Consider the following 16,880-nt stretch of genomic DNA (forward strand, 5'->3'; position numbering starts at 1 on the left):
GTTATTATGTAAAAGCATGCTTCATAGTGTTTATGCAGTGTCATCTTAAATGAAATATATGAATGTTAATAATGCTAAATAAGAATCAATTTTACAATCTAGTAGTAAAGGTTTTAAGACACTAACATGAGAATTGAATGTTTTATAAGCAGCTAAAAATATGAATTTGTTATATGTGTATAAATTATTATGTAAAAGCATGCGTCATAAAGTTTATGCAGTGTCATCTTAAATGAAATATATGAATGTTTTTAATGGTAAATAAGTATTATTTGCTTAATATAATGATCAGGGTTTTTTGAAACTAATTTTATGTTATACTACTATTAATTGACTATCGATTACATTCTATATTCATTTCACATACATTGCATAAAACCATTATTATTATCAGAATCTTCTAGTCCATTGTTTAATGTAGGATGTTGATACTTTCCCAAGTTGTAGGAATGTGAATCTCCGTCTCAGCATGCATCAAGTGATCTGCTGTACTACCATCTGAAAAAATGTAGTCGGTTAAATATGTATAATAGTTGTAGGATAAAATGTCACTAATACATGCCATAATTAAAACGAAAATCTTTATATTACAACTAGTACGGGAATACACTGAGCAATTCAGAAATGGAAATAGTCAAACAAAAACTAACACACAAACTTCATTCTTATTACAACATTTGTGAAAGGAGTTTGCAGTTGAAACTTAAATACTAATACGAATGTAAAACTGCAAATAGATATGAAATATAAATTTATAACAGATGATAAGATATAATAATTTTGATAAGACAAAAAAGATCGTACATATCTACTAGAATGTTTTGTTGGATTTGAATGTAAAATAAGTGTTTATAAAGAATACACTTGTACAATAACTTAAACTTGCTGTTTTTTTAATAGACTATGACATAACCGTACCTTAAAAATAATACTGATTTGAACATAAAAATATCGAATCATTATTGAATAAAAGTACCGTAAAGCATCTAATAAAACTAGACGATTTAAATTACAATACTTTGGATTATGGTTTAATGAAAACCTAATTATGAAAAAAACGCAGAAATAATAAAACAAGATTTTTAAAACTGAGGCATATTTTAAGAATGAAAATTAAAAGCTCATTTTGATTACCAATACTATATTCATATTTTTAACAAATTTCAATTGATACACTACTATTAATTTACTATCAATTACATTTTATATTCATTACAAGTACATTGCATAAAATCATTATTATTATCAGAATCTTCAAGTCCATGATCAATGTGGGATGTTGAAACTTTCCCAAATTCCGAAAATGTTAATAAATGTCTCAGCATGCCTTGAGTGATCTACTATAATACTGCCTTCTAAAAAAAAAAATAGTCATATAAATATGTATAATGGTTGGAGAAATTATAATAATGATGATTAATGAGCAAAAAAAGATAATAAAAATCTACCAGAGTGTTGTGTTGAATATTAATGAAAAAAAAATGTATAAAAAAAATATACTTGTACAATAACTTAAACTTGCTGATTTTTAATATGATAAAAATATAAATTTGTAATATTTGTATTAATTATTATGTAAAACCATGCTTCATACTGTTTATGAAGTATCAGCTTCAATGCAATACATGAATGTTAATAATGGTAAATAAGAATCATTTTTACAATCTAGTAGTAAAGGTTTTAAGACACTAACATGAGAATTGAATGTTTTATAAGCAGCTAAAAATATGAATTTTTAATAGTTGTATAAATCATTATGTAAAACTATGTTTTATAGTGTTTATGATGTATCAGCTTCAATGCAATACATGAATGTTAATAATGGTAAATAAGAATCATTTTTACAATCTAGTAGTAAAGGTTTTAAGACACTAACATTAGAATTGAGTGTTTTATAAGATGCTAAAAATATGAATTTGTTATATTTGTATGAATTATTATGTAAAAGCATGCTTCATAGTGTTTATGCAGTGTCATCTTAAATGAAATATATGAATGTTAATAATGGTAAATAAGAATCATTTTTACAATCTAGTAGTAAAGGTTTTAAGACACTAACATGAGAATTGAATGTTTTTTAAGCAGCTAAAAATATGAATTTGTAATATTTGTATAAATTATTATGTAAAAGCATGCTTCATAGTGTTTATGCAGTGTCATCTTAAATGATATATATGAATGTTAATTATGGTAAATAAGAATCATTTTTACAATCTAGTAGTAAGGGTTTTAAGACACTAACATTAGAATTGAGTGTTTTATAAGATGTTAAAAATATGAATTTCTAATATTTGTATAAATTATTATGTAAAAGCATGCTTCATAGAGTTTATGCAGTGTCATCTTAAATGAAATATATGAATGTTAATAATGGTAAATAAGTATTATTTGCTTAATATAATGATCAGGGTTTTTTGAAACTAATTTTATGTTATACTACTATTAATTGGCTATCGATTACATTCTATATTCATTTCACATACATTGCATAAAACCATTATTATTATCAGAATCTTCTTGTCCATTGTTTAATGTAGGATGTTGATACTTTCCCAAGTTGTAGGAATGTGAATCTCCGTCTCAGCATGCATCAAGTGATCTGCTGTACTACCATCTGAAAAAATGTAGTCGGTTAAATATGTATAATAGTTGTAGGATAAAATGTCACTAATACATGCCATAATTAAAACGAAAATCTTTATATTACAACTAGTACGGGAATACACTGAGCAATTCAGAAATGGAAATAGTCAAACAAAAACTAACACACAAACTTCATTCTTATTACAACATTTGTGAAAGCAGTTTGCAGTTGAAACTTAAATACTAATACGAATGTAAAACTGCAAATAGATATGAAATATAAATTTATAACAGATGATAAGATATAATAATTTTGATAAGACAAAAAAGATCGTACATATCTACTAGAATGTTTTGTTGGATTTGAATGTAAAATAAGTGTTTATAAAGAATACACTTGTACAATAACTTAAACTTGCTGTTTTTTTAATAGACTATGACATAACCGTACCTTAAAAATAATACTGATTTGAACATAAAAATATCGAATCATTATTGAATAAAAGTACCGTAAAGCATCTAATAAAACTAGACGATTTAAATTACAATACTTTGGATTATGGTTTAATGAAAACCTAATTATGAAAAAAACGCAGAAATAATAAAACAAGATTTTTAAAACTGAGGCATATTTTAAGAATGAAAATTAAAAGCTCATTTTGATTACCAATACTATATTCATATTTTTAACAAATTTCAATTGATACACTACTATTAATTTACTATCAATTACATTTTATATTCATTACAAGTACATTGCATAAAATCATTATTATTATCAGAATCTTCAAGTCCATGATCAATGTGGGATGTTGAAACTTTCCCAAATTCCGAAAATGTTAATAAATGTCTCAGCATGCCTTGAGTGATCTACTATAATACTGCCTTCTAAAAAAAAAATAGTCATATAAATATGTATAATGGTTGGAGAAATTATAATAATGATGATTAATGAGCAAAAAAAGATAATAAAAATCTACCAGAGTGTTGTGTTGAATATTAATGAAAAAAAAATGTATAAAAAAAATATACTTGTACAATAACTTAAACTTGCTGATTTTTAATATGATAAAAATATAAATTTGTAATATTTGTATTAATTATTATGTAAAACCATGCTTCATACTGTTTATGAAGTATCAGCTTCAATGCAATACATGAATGTTAATAATGGTAAATAAGAATCATTTTTACAATCTAGTAGTAAAGGTTTTAAGACACTAACATGAGAATTGAATGTTTTATAAGCAGCTAAAAATATGAATTTTTAATAGTTGTATAAATCATTATGTAAAACTATGTTTTATAGTGTTTATGATGTATCAGCTTCAATGCAATACATGAATGTTAATAATGGTAAATAAGAATCATTTTTACAATCTAGTAGTAAAGGTTTTAAGACACTAACATTAGAATTGAGTGTTTTATAAGATGCTAAAAATATGAATTTGTTATATTTGTATGAATTATTATGTAAAAGCATGCTTCATAGTGTTTATGCAGTGTCATCTTAAATGAAATATATGAATGTTAATAATGGTAAATAAGAATCATTTTTACAATCTAGTAGTAAAGGTTTTAAGACACTAACATGAGAATTGAATGTTTTTTAAGCAGCTAAAAATATGAATTTGTAATATTTGTATAAATTATTATGTAAAAGCATGCTTCATAGTGTTTATGCAGTGTCATCTTAAATGATATATATGAATGTTAATTATGGTAAATAAGAATCATTTTTACAATCTAGTAGTAAGGGTTTTAAGACACTAACATTAGAATTGAGTGTTTTATAAGATGTTAAAAATATGAATTTCTAATATTTGTATAAATTATTATGTAAAAGCATGCTTCATAGAGTTTATGCAGTGTCATCTTAAATGAAATATATGAATGTTAATAATGGTAAATAAGTATTATTTGCTTAATATAATGATCAGGGTTTTTTGAAACTAATTTTATGTTATACTACTATTAATTGGCTATCGATTACATTCTATATTCATTTCACATACATTGCATAAAACCATTATTATTATCAGAATCTTCTTGTCCATTGTTTAATGTAGGATGTTGATACTTTCCCAAGTTGTAGGAATGTAAATCTCCGTCTCAGCATGCATCAAGTGATCTGCTGTACTACCATCTGAAAAAATGTAGTCGGTTAAATATGTATAATAGTTGTAGGATAAAATGTCACTAATACATGCCATAATTAAAACGAAAATCTTTATATTACAACTAGTACGGGAATACACTGAGCAATTCAGAAATGGAAATAGTCAAACAAAAACTAACACACAAACTTCATTCTTATTACAACATTTGTGAAAGGAGTTTGCAGTTGAAACTTAAATACTAATACGAATGTAAAACTGCAAATAGATATGAAATATAAATTTATAACAGATGATAAGATATAATAATTTTGATAAGACAAAAAAGATCGTACATATCTACTAGAATGTTTTGTTGGATTTGAATGTAAAATAAGTGTTTATAAAGAATACACTTGTACAATAACTTAAACTTGCTGTTTTTTTAATAGACTATGACATAACCGTACCTTAAAAATAATACTGATTTGAACATAAAAATATCGAATCATTATTGAATAAAAGTACCGTAAAGCATCTAATAAAACTAGACGATTTAAATTACAATACTTTGGATTATGGTTTAATGAAAACCTAATTATGAAAAAAACGCAGAAATAATAAAACAAGATTTTTAAAACTGAGGCATATTTTAAGAATGAAAATTAAAAGCTCATTTTGATTACCAATACTATATTCATATTTTTAACAAATTTCAATTGATACACTACTATTAATTTACTATCAATTACATTTTATATTCATTACAAGTACATTGCATAAAATCATTATTATTATCAGAATCTTCAAGTCCATGATCAATGTGGGATGTTGAAACTTTCCCAAATTCCGAAAATGTTAATAAATGTCTCAGCATGCCTTGAGTGATCTACTATAATACTGCCTTCTAAAAAAAAAATAGTCATATAAATATGTATAATGGTTGGAGAAATTATAATAATGATGATTAATGAGCAAAAAAAGATAATAAAAATCTACCAGAGTGTTGTGTTGAATATTAATGAAAAAAAAATGTATAAAAAAAATATACTTGTACAATAACTTAAACTTGCTGATTTTTAATATGATAAAAATATAAATTTGTAATATTTGTATTAATTATTATGTAAAACCATGCTTCATACTGTTTATGAAGTATCAGCTTCAATGCAATACATGAATGTTAATAATGGTAAATAAGAATCATTTTTACAATCTAGTAGTAAAGGTTTTAAGACACTAACATGAGAATTGAATGTTTTATAAGCAGCTAAAAATATGAATTTTTAATAGTTGTATAAATCATTATGTAAAACTATGTTTTATAGTGTTTATGATGTATCAGCTTCAATGCAATACATGAATGTTAATAATGGTAAATAAGAATCATTTTTACAATCTAGTAGTAAAGGTTTTAAGACACTAACATTAGAATTGAGTGTTTTATAAGATGCTAAAAATATGAATTTGTTATATTTGTATGAATTATTATGTAAAAGCATGCTTCATAGTGTTTATGCAGTGTCATCTTAAATGAAATATATGAATGTTAATAATGGTAAATAAGAATCATTTTTACAATCTAGTAGTAAAGGTTTTAAGACACTAACATGAGAATTGAATGTTTTTTAAGCAGCTAAAAATATGAATTTGTAATATTTGTATAAATTATTATGTAAAAGCATGCTTCATAGTGTTTATGCAGTGTCATCTTAAATGATATATATGAATGTTAATTATGGTAAATAAGAATCATTTTTACAATCTAGTAGTAAGGGTTTTAAGACACTAACATTAGAATTGAGTGTTTTATAAGATGTTAAAAATATGAATTTCTAATATTTGTATAAATTATTATGTAAAAGCATGCTTCATAGAGTTTATGCAGTGTCATCTTAAATGAAATATATGAATGTTAATAATGGTAAATAAGTATTATTTGCTTAATATAATGATCAGGGTTTTTTGAAACTAATTTTATGTTATACTACTATTAATTGGCTATCGATTACATTCTATATTCATTTCACATACATTGCATAAAACCATTATTATTATCAGAATCTTCTTGTCCATTGTTTAATGTAGGATGTTGATACTTTCCCAAGTTGTAGGAATGTGAATCTCCGTCTCAGCATGCATCAAGTGATCTGCTGTACTACCATCTGAAAAAATGTAGTCGGTTAAATATGTATAATAGTTGTAGGATAAAATGTCACTAATACATGCCATAATTAAAACGAAAATCTTTATATTACAACTAGTACGGGAATACACTGAGCAATTCAGAAATGGAAATAGTCAAACAAAAACTAACACACAAACTTCATTCTTATTACAACATTTGTGAAAGGAGTTTGCAGTTGAAACTTAAATACTAATACGAATGTAAAACTGCAAATAGATATGAAATATAAATTTATAACAGATGATAAGATATAATAATTTTGATAAGACAAAAAAGATCGTACATATCTACTAGAATGTTTTGTTGGATTTGAATGTAAAATAAGTGTTTATAAAGAATACACTTGTACAATAACTTAAACTTGCTGTTTTTTTAATAGACTATGACATAACCGTACCTTAAAAATAATACTGATTTGAACATAAAAATATCGAATCATTATTGAATAAAAGTACCGTAAAGCATCTAATAAAACTAGACGATTTAAATTACAATACTTTGGATTATGGTTTAATGAAAACCTAATTATGAAAAAAACGCAGAAATAATAAAACAAGATTTTTAAAACTGAGGCATATTTTAAGAATGAAAATTAAAAGCTCATTTTGATTACCAATACTATATTCATATTTTTAACAAATTTCAATTGATACACTACTATTAATTTACTATCAATTACATTTTATATTCATTACAAGTACATTGCATAAAATCATTATTATTATCAGAATCTTCAAGTCCATGATCAATGTGGGATGTTGAAACTTTCCCAAATTCCGAAAATGTTAATAAATGTCTCAGCATGCCTTGAGTGATCTACTATAATACTGCCTTCTAAAAAAAAAATAGTCATATAAATATGTATAATGGTTGGAGAAATTATAATAATGATGATTAATGAGCAAAAAAAGATAATAAAAATCTACCAGAGTGTTGTGTTGAATATTAATGAAAAAAAAATGTATAAAAAAAATATACTTGTACAATAACTTAAACTTGCTGATTTTTAATATGATAAAAATATAAATTTGTAATATTTGTATTAATTATTATGTAAAACCATGCTTCATACTGTTTATGAAGTATCAGCTTCAATGCAATACATGAATGTTAATAATGGTAAATAAGAATCATTTTTACAATCTAGTAGTAAAGGTTTTAAGACACTAACATGAGAATTGAATGTTTTATAAGCAGCTAAAAATATGAATTTTTAATAGTTGTATAAATCATTATGTAAAACTATGTTTTATAGTGTTTATGATGTATCAGCTTCAATGCAATACATGAATGTTAATAATGGTAAATAAGAATCATTTTTACAATCTAGTAGTAAAGGTTTTAAGACACTAACATTAGAATTGAGTGTTTTATAAGATGCTAAAAATATGAATTTGTTATATTTGTATGAATTATTATGTAAAAGCATGCTTCATAGTGTTTATGCAGTGTCATCTTAAATGAAATATATGAATGTTAATAATGGTAAATAAGAATCATTTTTACAATCTAGTAGTAAAGGTTTTAAGACACTAACATGAGAATTGAATGTTTTTTAAGCAGCTAAAAATATGAATTTGTAATATTTGTATAAATTATTATGTAAAAGCATGCTTCATAGTGTTTATGCAGTGTCATCTTAAATGATATATATGAATGTTAATTATGGTAAATAAGAATCATTTTTACAATCTAGTAGTAAGGGTTTTAAGACACTAACATTAGAATTGAGTGTTTTATAAGATGTTAAAAATATGAATTTCTAATATTTGTATAAATTATTATGTAAAAGCATGCTTCATAGAGTTTATGCAGTGTCATCTTAAATGAAATATATGAATGTTAATAATGGTAAATAAGTATTATTTGCTTAATATAATGATCAGGGTTTTTTGAAACTAATTTTATGTTATACTACTATTAATTGACTATCGATTACATTCTATATTCATTTCACATACATTGCATAAAACCATTATTATTATCAGAATCTTCTAGTCCATTGTTTAATGTAGGATGTTGATACTTTCCCAAGTTGTAGGAATGTGAATCTCCGTCTCAGCATGCATCAAGTGATCTGCTGTACTACCATCTGAAAAAATGTAGTCGGTTAAATATGTATAATAGTTGTAGGATAAAATGTCACTAATACATGCCATAATTAAAACGAAAATCTTTATATTACAACTAGTACGGGAATACACTGAGCAATTCAGAAATGGAAATAGTCAAACAAAAACTAACACACAAACTTCATTCTTATTACAACATTTGTGAAAGGAGTTTGCAGTTGAAACTTAAATACTAATACGAATGTAAAACTGCAAATAGATATGAAATATAAATTTATAACAGATGATAAGATATAATAATTTTGATAAGACAAAAAAGATCGTACATATCTACTAGAATGTTTTGTTGGATTTGAATGTAAAATAAGTGTTTATAAAGAATACACTTGTACAATAACTTAAACTTGCTGTTTTTTTAATAGACTATGACATAACCGTACCTTAAAAATAATACTGATTTGAACATAAAAATATCGAATCATTATTGAATAAAAGTACCGTAAAGCATCTAATAAAACTAGACGATTTAAATTACAATACTTTGGATTATGGTTTAATGAAAACCTAATTATGAAAAAAACGCAGAAATAATAAAACAAGATTTTTAAAACTGAGGCATATTTTAAGAATGAAAATTAAAAGCTCATTTTGATTACCAATACTATATTCATATTTTTAACAAATTTCAATTGATACACTACTATTAATTTACTATCAATTACATTTTATATTCATTACAAGTACATTGCATAAAATCATTATTATTATCAGAATCTTCAAGTCCATGATCAATGTGGGATGTTGAAACTTTCCCAAATTCCGAAAATGTTAATAAATGTCTCAGCATGCCTTGAGTGATCTACTATAATACTGCCTTCTAAAAAAAAAATAGTCATATAAATATGTATAATGGTTGGAGAAATTATAATAATGATGATTAATGAGCAAAAAAAGATAATAAAAATCTACCAGAGTGTTGTGTTGAATATTAATGAAAAAAAAATGTATAAAAAAAATATACTTGTACAATAACTTAAACTTGCTGATTTTTAATATGATAAAAATATAAATTTGTAATATTTGTATTAATTATTATGTAAAACCATGCTTCATACTGTTTATGAAGTATCAGCTTCAATGCAATACATGAATGTTAATAATGGTAAATAAGAATCATTTTTACAATCTAGTAGTAAAGGTTTTAAGACACTAACATGAGAATTGAATGTTTTATAAGCAGCTAAAAATATGAATTTTTAATAGTTGTATAAATCATTATGTAAAACTATGTTTTATAGTGTTTATGATGTATCAGCTTCAATGCAATACATGAATGTTAATAATGGTAAATAAGAATCATTTTTACAATCTAGTAGTAAAGGTTTTAAGACACTAACATTAGAATTGAGTGTTTTATAAGATGCTAAAAATATGAATTTGTTATATTTGTATGAATTATTATGTAAAAGCATGCTTCATAGTGTTTATGCAGTGTCATCTTAAATGAAATATATGAATGTTAATAATGGTAAATAAGAATCATTTTTACAATCTAGTAGTAAAGGTTTTAAGACACTAACATGAGAATTGAATGTTTTTTAAGCAGCTAAAAATATGAATTTGTAATATTTGTATAAATTATTATGTAAAAGCATGCTTCATAGTGTTTATGCAGTGTCATCTTAAATGATATATATGAATGTTAATTATGGTAAATAAGAATCATTTTTACAATCTAGTAGTAAGGGTTTTAAGACACTAACATTAGAATTGAGTGTTTTATAAGATGTTAAAAATATGAATTTCTAATATTTGTATAAATTATTATGTAAAAGCATGCTTCATAGAGTTTATGCAGTGTCATCTTAAATGAAATATATGAATGTTAATAATGGTAAATAAGTATTATTTGCTTAATATAATGATCAGGGTTTTTTGAAACTAATTTTATGTTATACTACTATTAATTGGCTATCGATTACATTCTATATTCATTTCACATACATTGCATAAAACCATTATTATTATCAGAATCTTCTTGTCCATTGTTTAATGTAGGATGTTGATACTTTCCCAAGTTGTAGGAATGTGAATCTCCGTCTCAGCATGCATCAAGTGATCTGCTGTACTACCATCTGAAAAAATGTAGTCGGTTAAATATGTATAATAGTTGTAGGATAAAATGTCACTAATACATGCCATAATTAAAACGAAAATCTTTATATTACAACTAGTACGGGAATACACTGAGCAATTCAGAAATGGAAATAGTCAAACAAAAACTAACACACAAACTTCATTCTTATTACAACATTTGTGAAAGCAGTTTGCAGTTGAAACTTAAATACTAATACGAATGTAAAACTGCAAATAGATATGAAATATAAATTTATAACAGATGATAAGATATAATAATTTTGATAAGACAAAAAAGATCGTACATATCTACTAGAATGTTTTGTTGGATTTGAATGTAAAATAAGTGTTTATAAAGAATACACTTGTACAATAACTTAAACTTGCTGTTTTTTTAATAGACTATGACATAACCGTACCTTAAAAATAATACTGATTTGAACATAAAAAATATCGAATCATTATTGAATAAAAGTACCGTAAAGCATCTAATAAAACTAGACGATTTAAATTACAATACTTTGGATTATGGTTTAATGAAAACCTAATTATGAAAAAAACGCAGAAATAATAAAACAAGATTTTTAAAACTGAGGCATATTTTAAGAATGAAAATTAAAAGCTCATTTTGATTACCAATACTATATTCATATTTTTAACAAATTTCAATTGATACACTACTATTAATTTACTATCAATTACATTTTATATTCATTACAAGTACATTGCATAAAATCATTATTATTATCAGAATCTTCAAGTCCATGATCAATGTGGGATGTTGAAACTTTCCCAAATTCCGAAAATGTTAATAAATGTCTCAGCATGCCTTGAGTGATCTACTATAATACTGCCTTCTAAAAAAAAAATAGTCATATAAATATGTATAATGGTTGGAGAAATTATAATAATGATGATTAATGAGCAAAAAAAGATAATAAAAATCTACCAGAGTGTTGTGTTGAATATTAATGAAAAAAAAATGTATAAAAAAAATATACTTGTACAATAACTTAAACTTGCTGATTTTTAATATGATAAAAATATAAATTTGTAATATTTGTATTAATTATTATGTAAAACCATGCTTCATACTGTTTATGAAGTATCAGCTTCAATGCAATACATGAATGTTAATAATGGTAAATAAGAATCATTTTTACAATCTAGTAGTAAAGGTTTTAAGACACTAACATGAGAATTGAATGTTTTATAAGCAGCTAAAAATATGAATTTTTAATAGTTGTATAAATCATTATGTAAAACTATGTTTTATAGTGTTTATGATGTATCAGCTTCAATGCAATACATGAATGTTAATAATGGTAAATAAGAATCATTTTTACAATCTAGTAGTAAAGGTTTTAAGACACTAACATTAGAATTGAGTGTTTTATAAGATGCTAAAAATATGAATTTGTTATATTTGTATGAATTATTATGTAAAAGCATGCTTCATAGTGTTTATGCAGTGTCATCTTAAATGAAATATATGAATGTTAATAATGGTAAATAAGAATCATTTTTACAATCTAGTAGTAAAGGTTTTTAAGACACTAACATGAGAATTGAATGTTTTTTAAGCAGCTAAAAATATGAATTTGTAATATTTGTATAAATTATTATGTAAAAGCATGCTTCATAGTGTTTATGCAGTGTCATCTTAAATGATATATATGAATGTTAATTATGGTAAATAAGAATCATTTTTACAATCTAGTAGTAAGGGTTTTAAGACACTAACATTAGAATTGAGTGTTTTATAAGATGTTAAAAATATGAATTTCTAATATTTGTATAAATTATTATGTAAAAGCATGCTTCATAGAGTTTATGCAGTGTCATCTTAAATGAAATATGAATGTTAATAATGGTAAATAAGTATTATTTGCTTAATATAATGATCAGGGTTTTTTTGAAACTAATTTTATGTTATACTACTATTAATTGGCTATCGATTACATTCTATATTCATTTCACATACATTGCATAAAACCATTATTATTATCAGAATCTTCTTGTCCATTGTTTAATGTAGGATGTTGATACTTTCCCAAGTTGTAGGAATGTAAATCTCCGTCTCAGCATGCATCAAGTGATCTGCTGTACTACCATCTGAAAAAATGTAGTCGGTTAAAATATGTATAATAGTTGTAGGATAAAAATGTCACTAATACATGCCATAATTAAAACGAAAATCTTTATATTACAACTAGTACGGGAATACACTGAGCAATTCAGAAATGGAAATAGTCAAACAAAAACTAACACACAAACTTCATTCTTATTACAACATTTGTGAAAGGAGTTTGCAGTTGAAACTTAAATACTAATACGAATGTAAAACTGCAAATAGATATGAAATATAAATTTATAACAGATGATAAGATATAATAATTTTGATAAGACAAAAAAGATCGTACATATCTACTAGAATGTTTTGTTGGATTTGAATGTAAAATAAGTGTTTATAAAGAATACACTTGTACAATAACTTAAACTTGCTGTTTTTTTAATAGACTATGACATAACCGTACCTTAAAAATAATACTGATTTGAACATAAAAATATCGAATCATTATTGAATAAAAGTACCGTAAAGCATCTAATAAAAACTAGACGATTTAAATTACAATACTTTGGATTATGGTTTAATGAAAACCTAATTATGAAAAAAACGCAGAAATAATAAAACAAGATTTTTTAAAACTGAGGCATATTTTAAGAATGAAAATTAAAAGCTCATTTTGATTACCAATACTATATTCATATTTTTAACAAATTTCAATTGATACACTACTATTAATTTACTATCAATTACATTTTATATTCATTACAAGTACATTGCATAAAATCATTATTATTATCAGAATCTTCAAGTCCAATGATCAATGTGGGATGTTGAAACTTTCCCAAATTCCGAAAATGTTAATAAATGTCTCAGCATGCCTTGAGTGATCTACTATAATACTGCCTTCTAAAAAAAAAATAGTCATATAAATATGTATAATGGTTGGAGAAATTATAATAATGATGATTAATGAGCAAAAAAAGATAATAAAAATCTACCAGAGTGTTGTGTTGAATATTAATGAAAAAAAAATGTATAAAAAAAATATACTTGTACAATAACTTAAACTTGCTGATTTTTAATATGATAAAAATATAAATTTGTAATATTTGTATTAATTATTATGTAAAACCATGCTTCATACTGTTTATGAAGTATCAGCTTCAATGCAATACATGAATGTTAATAATGGTAAATAAGAATCATTTTTACAATCTAGTAGTAAAGGTTTTAAGACACTAACATGAGAATTGAATGTTTTATAAGCAGCTAAAAATATGAATTTTTAATAGTTGTATAAAATCATTATGTAAAACTATGTTTTATAGTGTTTATGATGTATCAGCTTCAATGCAATACATGAATGTTAATAATGGTAAATAAGAATCATTTTTACAATCTAGTAGTAAAGGTTTTTAAGACACTAACATTAGAATTGAGTGTTTTATAAGATGCTAAAAATATGAATTTGTTATATTTGTATGAATTATTATGTAAAAGCATGCTTCATAGTGTTTATGCAGTGTCATCTTAAATGAAATATATGAATGTTAATAATGGTAAATAAGAATCATTTTTACAATCTAGTAGTAAAGGTTTTTAAGACACTAACATGAGAATTGAATGTTTTTTAAGCAGCTAAAAATTATGAATTTGTAATATTTGTATAAATTATTATGTAAAAGCATGCTTCATAGTGTTTATGCAGTGTCATCTTAAATGATATATATGAATGTTAATTATGGTAAATAAGAATCATTTTTACAATCTAGTAGTAAGGGTTTTAAGACACTAACATTAGAATTGAGTGTTTTATAAGATGTTAAAAATATGAATTTCTAATATTTGTATAAATTATTATGTAAAAGCATGCTTCATAGAGTTTTATGCAGTGTCATCTTAAATGAAATATATGAATGTTAATAATGGTAAATAAGTATTATTTGCTTAATATAATGATCAGGGTTTTTTTGAAACTAATTTTTATGTTATACTACTATTAATTGGCTATCGATTACATTCTATATTCATTTCACATACATTGCATAAAACCATTATTATTATCAGAATCTTCTTGTCCATTGTTTAATGTAGGATGTTGATACTTTCCCAAGTTGTAGGAATGTGAATCTCCGTCTCAGCATGCATCAAGTGATCTGCTGTACTACCATCTGAAAAAATGTAGTCGATTAAATATGTATAATAGTTGTAGGATAAAATGTCACTAATACATGCCATAATTAAAACGAAAATCTTTATATTACAACTAGTACGGGAATACACTGAGCAATTCAGAAATGGAAATAGTCAAACAAAAACTAACACACAAACTTCATTCTTATTACAACATTTGTGAAAGCAGTTTGCAGTTGAAACTTAAATACTAATACGAATGTAAAACTGCAAATAGATATGAAATATAAATTTATAACAGATGATAAGATATAATAATTTTGATAAGACAAAAAAGATCGTACATATCTACTAGAATGTTTTGTTGGATTTGAATGTAAAATAAGTGTTTATAAAAGAATACACTTGTACAATAACTTAAACTTGCTGTTTTTTTAATAGACTATGACATAACCGTACCTTAAAAATAATACTGATTTGAACATAAAAATATCGAATCATTATTTGAATAAAAGTACCGTAAAGCATCTAATAAAACTAGACGATTTAAATTACAATACTTTGGATTATGGTTTAATGAAAACCTAATTATGAAAAAAACGCAGAAATAATAAAACAAGATTTTTAAAACTGAGGCATATTTTAAGAATGAAAATTAAAAGCTCATTTTGATTACCAATACTATATTCCATATTTTTAACAAATTTCAATTGATACACTACTATTAATTTACTATCAATTACATTTTATATTCATTACAAGTACATTGCATAAAATCATTATTATTATCAGAATCTTCAAGTCCATGATCAATGTGGGATGTTGAAACTTTCCCAAATTCCGAAAATGTTAATAAATGTCTCAGCATGCCTTGAGTGATCTACTATAATACTGCCTTCTAAAAAAAAAATAGTCATATAAATATGTATAATGGTTGGAGAAATTATAATAATGATGATTAATGAGCAAAAAAAGATAATAAAAATCTACCAGAGTGTTGTGTTGAATATTAATGAAAAAAAAATGTATAAAAAAAAATATACTTGTACAATAACTTAAACTTGCTGATTTTAATATGATAAAAATATAAATTTGTAATATTTGTATTAATTATTATGTAAAACCATGCTTCATACTGTTTATGAAGTATCAGCTTCAATGCAATACATGAATGTTAATAATGGTAAATAAGAATCATTTTTACAATCTAGTAGTAAAGGTTTTTAAGACACTAACATGAGAATTGAATGTTTTATAAGCAGCTAAAAATATGAATTTTTAATAGTTGTATAAATCATTATGTAAAACTATGTTTTATAGTGTTTATGATGTATCAGCTTCAATGCAATACATGAATGTTAATAATGGTAAATAAGAATCATTTTTTACAATCTAGTAGTAAAGGTTTTAAGACACTAACATTAGAATTGAGTGTTTTATAAGATGCTAAAAATATGAATTTGTTATATTTGTATGAATTATTATGTAAAAGCATGCTTCATAGTGTTTATGCAGTTGTCATCTTAAATGAAATATATGAATGTTAATAATGGTAAATAAGAATCCTTTTTACAATCTAGTAGTAAGGGTTTTAAGACACA

General features: G+C 24.2%; 2 long non-coding RNA genes across 3 annotated transcripts; both read right to left on the bottom strand.

The window, feature by feature from the left end:
- Nucleotides 1–284: 284 nt before the first annotated feature.
- Nucleotides 285–4,921, bottom strand: LOC132926391 (uncharacterized). Of its 2 annotated transcripts, none has more exons than XR_009661430.1 (5): nt 4,599–4,921; nt 3,317–3,471; nt 2,484–2,614; nt 1,223–1,355; nt 285–498 (listed from the first exon to the last, which is right to left on the bottom strand). It is a non-coding gene; the product is annotated as an uncharacterized LOC132926391 (long non-coding RNA). The 2 variants fall into 2 exon arrangements; XR_009661429.1 differs by having other exon boundaries at nt 1,201–1,355.
- A 516-nt stretch (nt 4,922–5,437) lies between these two features.
- On the bottom strand, nt 5,438–13,179 carry LOC132926525 (uncharacterized). The gene is made up of 8 exons (XR_009661461.1): nt 13,060–13,179; nt 11,778–11,932; nt 10,944–11,074; nt 9,662–9,816; nt 8,829–8,959; nt 7,547–7,701; nt 6,714–6,844; nt 5,438–5,586 (listed from the first exon to the last, which is right to left on the bottom strand). It is a non-coding gene; the product is annotated as an uncharacterized LOC132926525 (long non-coding RNA).
- Nucleotides 13,180–16,880: the final 3,701 nt, after the last annotated feature.

Source organism: Rhopalosiphum padi, chromosome 3 (genome assembly GCF_020882245.1).
Source record: "Rhopalosiphum padi isolate XX-2018 chromosome 3, ASM2088224v1, whole genome shotgun sequence".
Classification (NCBI taxonomy): Eukaryota; Metazoa; Arthropoda; class Insecta; order Hemiptera; family Aphididae; genus Rhopalosiphum; species Rhopalosiphum padi.